A 10,166-nucleotide genomic window follows, 5' to 3' on the forward strand; every position below is an offset into this window, starting at 1 on the left:
CAGCACGGCTGAACTGTCAGGCAGAGCCACCGTGCAATAGACAAACCCCTAACCGGCTCGGTGCTAGGCCCAGGCTGGTGCTGGGGTTAGCTCAGTGAACGCGATTGTGTAGTCCAGCCCGCTTGGAACGTCCTGTCTAAAAATGGATTCTGATAAATAAGATGTCTTAGGAAACAAGCTCAGAGGTGCTTATCTTTTTAAGGCCTGTGTTCCTGATAAAAACAACAAAAAACAGTAAGTTTCAGTTGAGACTCCTTACAAAATTTTTCCTGTTGTGGTCCCTGCCTCCTGGGCAGATTCGGTAGCTGGAAGTTTCCCTAACAAACTTTTCCCCATTATTTATTCCTGTGAGTCAGTTTTATTTAACCAATGCAGAGTAATGTCTGAGAGCTAGTGAGCCCCGTTAAGGGGCTTGCTTACCTCAAATAAGGTATTTCACAGTTCTAAGGATCCCCAGACAGTTTCCCTTTGTGAGCGTGTAGAGTGAGAAGAGAGAAGAAGGCCAAAATCTGAGCCCTGGGGAGCACTTAAGGGACAGAGGAAAAGAGCCTGAGAAGGAATGATCAGAAGGAGAGGAGAACCAAGAGTTTGGTGTCAGAGTAAGCGAGAGAAGGGTTTAAATGAGGGAAAGGCTGACAGTGACAAATGCTGGGAAGGAGTCAGGTAGGGTTGGTCCTGAAAAGTGTCAAGGGGATTTTGTGTTCTGACAAACATTCGATGGATAAAAGAGAAAGTCAGAAATCAGATTTGGGAGGGCACGGTTGGACTCTTGCAGGCATAATTCCAATAGCATGTGGGTTTGTACCTTGTACCTTGTTAGGTGAAAGGAGGGCCCTGTCATTTCATGATCTAATATTGTAGAAAACTTGTGCCACCTACTTTGGATAAATTGAATTGTTATGGAGATTGTACCCCATGTTAAGAAGTGAAGAAGTGAAGTTGAAAAGATAATTGGAAAATTGGAAGTGAAAATACTTTATGCTGTAAATGAAACAGACATTATTCTCCTCACCTGGAATAGCCACCATTTATGCATCTACAATTGTAAATCTTACCCATCCTTTGAGGTCTGTCTCTAAGATGCTATCTCTGACTACATGAGTTCCCACCCATCTCCCTGCTCTTGACTACTCTGGTTAGAGATGAGGTCCTTAATCAGTTGGCCAACGCACACTGGTGTGCCTGGAACCACCAAAATATGATGACCAATTTTGCCCATAGTGTGAAATGTATTGGTTCTACAATTGATTACACCTACTATTTCAGGGACATCTATCAGCTGGAATGTTTATCTGAGTAGACTGGGCCATCTTGCGAGGTAGAGTGGGACTCAGCTTGAGGCATATAGAGGCATAAATTAAGCTGGCAGCAAAGAAAAGTTCCCCTTTTTTCCTGGCACATGAAGGATCTTTGTCTTGTGAGGCTAAAAGAGAATGTGGTCAGGACAGTGCACAGTTTTGCTCAAACAACAATATAAAGTTAAAAGACAGCCAAGTGGAAAGGCCCCCTACAGAGGGATTTATAGACATCCCAAAACAATGTTACCCAGTAGTGGAGTCTGCTTTGTAGTTGCTGCTATCTTATTTTAGTGTCTTTTTGAATATTTAAGTTTGTCTGCCACTTAAATATTAAGGTCTAATATTTGAAAGTGTGTCATGATCAGGAGGAGGTCGACAGGTATGGTGCTCCTATTTACTCTCTGTGGCTTATGTGCTTTGACTGGAGACAAGGACCTGATTTATATTATCTTTGGTATCTCAGTGGTACAACCCAGTACATATTTGTAGGTTGTTTATGGAAGCTGCTTTTGGTTGTTTTGCTCAGTTGGGTTAAGTTGGATTAAATCAAAGGTTGAAATTTACTCCCAGAATCCCTGGGCCAGTTGGCTTAATAATCTTACCTGGCACCTTAACCCTTTCTATTAAGTCAGTTACCTGGAAAATGAATACCTTGTATCAGGGGATTTAATAAAAAGTCTGTCTAATTTCTCAGAATCTACTACTAACACCCTAAAAACTGTCTAATCTGGTAACTTTCTCTTAACACAAGAACAAGTATGTCTAAGAAATCCTTCAGTTAAACCATATATAAAGAAAATCTTAGCTTTGAAGAGCAACCAGAGGAATATTCTTATCATATATTCTAGCACAGACATTCTACAAGTTTAAGTTCAGATATAGGAAACAGTCATCCCTGAAAGCAGAGTTCCAGAGTAAAAGTCTAAATTGTTGTGTAAATTACGTTTAACAAAAGATTGTCAGCTATATGGAGAAATCTTTACAAAGGTATAAACCTTTATGGGTTTATAATTTCTAAGTTGCTATTACTGATAATTACCAATCTGTATTTAATTAGATTTTTTTGTGTTTTTAGCTATCAATTAAATACTCATTAGGTGCTAACTACTTTGTATACATGATCTCATTTAATAATCTAAGCAACACTGTAAAGTGATCATTGGTTACTTGCTTGCAGTCAAGTTATCAAGTACCAGAACCGAGATTCAATCTCAGGACTTACTTGCTCCAAAGCTCTTGTGTTTAACCCGTTCTACTGGCTGCTTCAACTCATACAGCAAAGTACAAAACAACTTACTTTACTTAGTCATTAGGGAAGCCAGGCTGAGTTCATCTTTCAGCAAGATCAAAGGAGTTCATCTTAAAAAAATCACTTTTCAAGGTGATATATCATCAAGGGCTCCTCATGATGAAACAATGACTCAGTTTATCTCCAGCACATCAAGGTCATCAAAGGTCCCAGGGTGCCTTATTCACTGTTCAACAGCAAGTCACAAAGGGTCTCCCATGCATCCCATGCTGCCTAAGATGGATAACATCCCAGGTTTCTCCAATATTTCCTGAGACTGGTTGTGAGGAGACTCATACAGCACACCATGAAGCAGGATCCAATCATCAAACAGTGCCAGAAACATTCCCTGATACACAGTGCACTTTGCAGTGTATCAAAGGTGGGGAGTGGAGGGGTGCCAGGAGTGATTTAATTCAGAGGTTCTTTTGGGAATAGGATAAGCTGATCTTTCCAATCTCCTTGTCAATTTTCACTACCTCTAATGAAAGGGCTTTGGAACTAGGTTAATAAATTAGTTTCTCAACACCTGCTACCAATAGTCTCAACTATCAACCATCCAGTGAAACCACTGAACGGAAAATATATTTGCCTAAGTAAATTCCTAAGTTCTAAATTTCCTATGAATATTGTAGAATCCTACATAAGCATATGAAAACATGTAATATATATTTGTCTCCAAATCTTCTGGGGTTACCTTTTATTTTAATGTATAAATATCAAGCTCCTATTTCATGTAATTGTAGGAAGTACAGTATCCTTCAGAGTATTCTGATGATTTTTATAGAGGTGTTAACTTCTCTGGTGGCTTCCTGTCACCTCTCACTCTAAATTCCCATTCCTGGCTCTATCCCTCAATTCCTTTATACCATCTCATCTGCAGTTGCTGTCTTTGCTTCAGAACATTTTGTACCAAGTATTGACACAGACTTCTCCTTGATTCTCCAAAGACTAGGTACCTTTTATGAGGAATAGGCTTAAAATTTTGAGAATACCAGAGGGTGGGTACAGCACAGAAACAAAAAGAACTGAAATTTTGTATCAGAATTCACAATTCTGAAGGTCCCAATCATTTCTTATCACACATAATTTCTTACTGGCTTTCATCTCCTTAGGACTCAACTAGGGGAATGGATATAAGTAAAATGGATATATACTACACATTAGTTAAAAGCAATGAACAATTTTGCTAAATTTATGCTAAATTGACATATAGCAATATAAATAGACCTAAAAAGTTAATGTTGAATGAAGAAGAAAATGTGATTTATAAAACAATATCATTTAGGCAGATATTTAAAAACTGCAACTACACCACATGTTTTCGAGGATACGTATATATTTAAATAAATGTTAGAGAGTGGATTGGAAAGACAATATATTAAATACATTAGAGACGTGCTTCTCAGAGTTCTGAACTTTAGCCTAGGAGACCATTTAGGCTATGCACTCAGATTACTTTGTAGCTTTGTTGCCCTGGGTCTAATTTTCAACACAGTCTTCCCTGTGGCTACAGGAGACAGCTGAGTCAATAGTGTGCCTTAAATTGACAGCTGGCTGACCTGATCTTCTCAGTTTCCTTTTTCAGAGCTTTTAAAACAACTGACCAAAGGCAGACAACTCAATAACTCTTACAACTGCAATTGTCCCCATACTATTCACGTGCCTCCAGCTATTGCATAAGCTGATGTTTCACCTCCATCTGAACCTCATCCCAGTTCACCACCAGTGAGAGATTTTTCCTGGACCCAAAGGGCTCTGTTCTTTATTCTGTTTCACCACCTTCTCTCTCTTAGAAGCAACAATAAGGGACATCCTTGCCTTATTCCTGTTTGTAAAGGGAATGCTTCTAAAGTTTTAGTTAAGTTTCATGTTGTAACTTTTCTTCTCAATGTATTGTGGAAATAGGTCCATACCAATTAATACTTATATATAACCAATCCTCATTATTGGTGGATTCAGCTACTCATTAAAATTTATTTGTAACCCCCCAAATCAATACTCATAGTGCCTTCATGTTTATTCATGGGCATGAGCAGAGCAGCAAAAAATTTCTCAATGTGTACATTCCCAGCTGAAGTCAAGCAAGGCAATGCTCTGCCTTCTTTTCCAGTTCTCATACTGAAAAGAAGTGCCTTTTTCACAGTCTATTTAATAGTACATTTTTGTGCTTTTTCTTGGTGGCTTCCCTGTTTAAAATGGCCCCTAAGTGTGGTGCTGAAGTGCTATGTAGTGTTTCTAAAAGCAAGAAAGTTATCATGCACCTTATGGAGAAAATATGAATGTTAGATAAGCTTCATTCAGACATGAGTAATAGTGCTTTTGGTCATGAGGTGAATGTTAATGAATCAACAAGGTTTATTAGATAAGGTTTGTTTGTTTGTGTTTGCGGTACACCGGACTCTCACTGTTGTGGCCTCTCCCGTTGTGGAGCACAGGCGCCGGACGTGCAGACCCAGCGGCCACGGCTCACGGGCCCAGCCGCTCCACAGCATGTGGGATCCTCCTGGACCGGGGCATGAACCCGTGTCCCCAGCATCGGCAGGTGGACTCTCAACCACTACGCCACGAGGGAAGCCTTAGGTGAGGTATTTGTAAACAGAAAACCACATTTCAAAAATTATGGGCTGATTGGCTGATGAAAGTATTGTGAACCAGAGGCTCACAGAAACCCAACCTTATTTCTCCTAGGAGTGATGAGTAACTAGTCACCAATTCAGTGTTTTCAGCAACATTATAAAACCTAATTCCTGCAAATAACGAGAATCAACTACATATATTAAAATAAAAGAAACATTACATGGGACATACTTCTACTACAAAGTAATTTATTGTTTATCTGAAACAAACTCTACATATCTAAATTACATCTCTTTAATTATGTTTCCCTGATGGTTTGGATCTCAACAGTTCCTGGTTTTGTAGAATTTGCTTAGACATTTAATGCAGTTATAATCTGTGTTCCATTTAAATTGTACATAAACTTTCATTTTTTTAAAGTTTTTTTAATGTGGACTATTTTTTAAGTCTTTATTGAATTTGTTACATTACTGCTTCTGTTTTTGTTTTTTTTTGGCTGCAAGGCATGTGGGATCATAGCTCCCCGACCAAGGATTGAACTTGCAACCCCTCTATTGCAAGGGGAAGTCTTAACGACTGGACGGCCAGGGAAGTCCCTTATTTCATTCTTTTGTCCACTACTATTCTTTAGTGAAAAAAGACTCTCATCATCAGCATTATGACTCACTATACTGAACATGTGTTGGCATAAAATTGGTAACTGAGAATTGACCTTCCAATTTGATTTGTTGAAGTGGATAATACTATCTTTCCATTCTTCAGTATTACTTAGCATCTCTTCATCAAACTCTAGGTAAAAAAAAAATAAAGTTTTTCAAGTAATAAAATCCATTTCAAAAGATAGTCCTGGCAATTTCATAAAAATTACCTACGTCAAATGAGAAATTCTTTTCCATTTTAATGAGGTCCCTCTTAAAAAGTGTCTTGACACTTAACTCTCTAACACCATACACAAAAGTAAGCTCAAAATGGATTAAAGATCTAAATGTAAGGCCAGAAACTATCAAACTCTTAGAGGAAAACATAGGCAGAACACATTAAGACATAAATCACAGCAAGATCCTTTTTGACCCACCTCCTAGAGAAATGGAAATAAAAACAAAATAAACAAATGGGACCTACTGCAACTTCAAAACTTTTGCACAGCAAAGGAAACCATAAACTAGACCAAAAGACAACCCTCAGAAAGGGAGAAAATATTTGCAAATGAAGCAACTGACAAAGGATTAATCTCCAAAATTTATAAGCAGCTCATGCAGCTCAATAACAGAAAATCAAACAACCGAATCCAAAAATGGGCAGAAGACCTAAATAGACATTTATCCAAAGAAGATATACAGATTGCCAACAAACACATGAAAGAATGCTCAACACCATTAATCATTAGAGAAATGAAAGTCAAAACTACAATGAGATATCATCTCACACCAGTCAGAATGGCCATCATCAAAACATCTAGAAACAATAAATGCTGGAGAGGGTGTGGAGAAGAGGGAACACTCTTGCACTGCTGGTGGGAATGTGAATTGGTACAGCCACTATGGAGAACAGTATGGAGGTTCCTTAAAAAACTACAAATAGAACTACCAAATGACCCAGCAATCCCACTACTGGGCATATACCCTGAGAAAACCATAATTCAAAAAGAGTCATGCACCAAAATGTTCATTGCAGCTCTATTTATAGTAGCCCAGAGATGGAAACAACCTAAGTGTCCATCATCCAATGAATGGATAAAGAAGATGTGGCACATATATAGAATGGAATATTACTCAGCCATAAAAAGAAATAAAATTGCGCTATTTGTAATGAGGTGGATAGACCTAGAGTCTGTCACACAGAGTGAAGTAAGTCAGAAAGAGAAAGACAAATACCGTATGCTAACACATATATATGGAATTTAAGAAAAAAAATGTCATGAAGAACCTAGGGGTAAGACAGGAATAAAGACACAGACCTACTTGAGAATGGACTTGAGGATATGGGGAGGGGGAAGTGTAAGCTGGGAGAAAGCGAGAGAGTGGCATGGACATATATACACTACCAAACGTAAGGTAGATAGCTAGTGGGAAGCAGCCACATAGCACAGGGAGATCAGCTCCGTGCCTTGTGACCGCCTGGAGGGGTGGGATAGGGAGGGGGGAGGGAGGGAGATGCAAGAGGGAAGGGATACGGGAACATATGTATATGTATAACTGATTCACTTTGTTATAAAGCAGAATCTAATGCACCATTGTGAAGCAATTATACTCCAGTAAAGTTGTTAAAAAAAAAAAGAATTCCTGAGTCGTATGACTAATTTGTTTATTGATAATTTTCACTTGAGGTAATCAGTTAGATATCCTATCTTCACTAGGTGACTAGACTCTGCAGGAAACTTCTGCCTGAGCTCTCCTGAAACCAAGTTTCTACAAGCACATGTACATCAGCACAAATAACAGCAGTTTCATTCAGAGATGATGAATCATGTCTTCAGGCAAATAAGGACATTGTGAAGCTTGTTCCTGGATGTTCCTTTGAATTATCTTGCTCCTGTTGTGTTATATTATTTGCTTTTATTAAAAGCGTTATATGATTATGTTCAAAAATGTAGAAATAAATATATTTTAAAAATAAAAGTAAAAAATAAAATTAAAAGATAAAAAAAATTTAAAAAGTAAAAATTTCCCTGGTGCCTCCGCTATTATTGTCCTTGCACCCACAGAGAGCTACAGTCAACCCCTGACTCCCCAGGAGGCCCTGCAAGACCTCTAGGTAGGTCTCTGGACCTGCTTTGTCAGACCCACCTCTGCGTGTGTTCCTCTCACCAGCTTCTGCTCCTGAAGCTGGCCTGGAGCATGTGTGCTAGTGTAAGCCATCTGGGGTGCAGGCTTCCATGGGCATGGCACAAACCACTGGGACCTGCATGGCCAAAGGAGGCTTTGGAGGGGGATGGCTCACAGCCCACTGGGGCCTGCATGGCCAAAGGAGGCTTTGTCGGGGGCAGCACGCAGGCCACCAGGACCTGTGCTGCCTGGCGGAGGCTTTGACTGGGGTGGGGGTGGGGTGTTCCTGGTATTTGTTTTGGATATATCTCATATCTTTTTTGGTGCCTCTGTCCTCTTTTACTTTCTTCTTTTGTGTTAAACAGATATTTTCAAGTGAGGAATAAAATATGCATTTTAAGTTAAAAAACAATTTCAGATTAATGTTAACTTAATTCCAATATTACACAGAAACTGTTCAGATATGTTTCTCTTCCTACTCCCCGCTTTGTGCTATTTTACTGTAAAGTATATCTTTAACATTATGAGCCCAACAATGTTTCATAATTGTTTCAGGATACGTGCTGCTGAAGTGAGCACTATGATTATTGTTTTATGCAGTTGTTTTTAAAATTATTTGAGGAGAAAATGGTATGCATCATATCAATAGAATAAAGGATAAAAACCACTTAATCATTTCAGTAGACACAGGCATTTAACAAAATTCAATGTGATAAAAGCACTCAAGAATCTATGAATATGGCTTTCATTGTGGTGCATTGGTTAAAAATCTGCCTGCCAATGCAGGAGACATGGGTTCCAGTCCTGGTCCGGGAAGATCCCACATGCTGTGGAGCAACTAAGCCCATGCACCATAACTATTGAGCCTGCGTTCTAGAGCCCGTGAGCCACAACTACTGAAGGTCACGTGCCTAGAGCCCATGCTCCACAGCAAGAGAAGCCACCGCAATGAGAAGCCTGCACACCACAACGAAGAGTAGCCCCTACTCGCCACAACTAGAGAAAGCCCGTGAGCAGCAATGAAGAACAAATGCAGCCATAAATAAATAAATAAATAAATAAATAAATAAATAGAAGGAAACAACGAATACAGGGAAGCATCCTCAGCCTGATAAAGAGCACCTATGAAAATTCATGTTTAACATGATCCTGAATGGAAAATGACTGGATGATTTCTACCTAATGTCAGGAACAAGACAAGGATGTCTGTGCACATCATTTTCCTTCAACATTGTACTGAATGTTCTAGTCAGGGCAATTTAGACAGGGAAAAGTTATAAAAGGCATCTGTATTGAATAAGAAGAAGTAGAACTATATCCATTCACAGATGACATGAAATTATGTACAGAAAATCTCAAGGAATCCAATAAAGCATTATTAAAACTAATAAATGAGTCCAGCAAGGTCATAGGATACAAAATCAATAAATAAAAATCCATTGTATTTCTATGCACTTTAAATGAATAATCTAACAATGAAAATAAGAAAACAATTCAATTTATGATAACATTGAAAGGAATCAAATTCTTAGGTGCAAATTTCACAAAAACATTGGAAGACTTCTATACTGAAAATAACAAAATATCATTGAAAGAAATTAGAGGGTCTAAATAAATGGAAAAATATCCCATGTTCATCAGAAGATGAACAGTATTGTTAAGATGACAGTACTCCCCCAATTAATCTAATGATGCAATGGAATCCGCATCAAAATCCCAGCTGGCTTCTTTGTAGAAACTGACAGGCTGATCCTGTAGATCATGTAGAATTCATGTAGATTCATGTAGAATTGCAAGGGACCTTGAATAGCCAAAACAAGCCTGAAAAAAAAGTTGGAGGATCCATATTTCTCCATATAAAAGCTTACTACAAAGCAATGGTAATGAAGATGGGGGAAGGGTAAAGGCATACAGGTAGATATCTAAAACAGTAGAATAGAACTGAGCATTCAGAAACTCATAGGTCCATACTCAACTGATTTTTGACAAGGGCATCAAGGCCATTCAATAGAGAAAGAGTAATTTTTTCAATAAGTGATGTTGGAACAGCTAGATTACCACATGTAAAAGAATAAAATTGGACCTTTACCTCATAACTTATACAAAAATTAACACAAAATGTATCAAAGACCTAAATGCTAAGAGCTAAATCTATAACACTCTTAAAAGAAAACATGGGGGTATATCTTCAGGATCTCAGATTTGGCAATATATCCTTAGACATGATATCAAAAG

Source organism: Mesoplodon densirostris, chromosome 3 (assembly GCF_025265405.1).
Source record: "Mesoplodon densirostris isolate mMesDen1 chromosome 3, mMesDen1 primary haplotype, whole genome shotgun sequence".
Taxonomy (NCBI): Eukaryota; Metazoa; Chordata; class Mammalia; order Artiodactyla; family Ziphiidae; genus Mesoplodon; species Mesoplodon densirostris.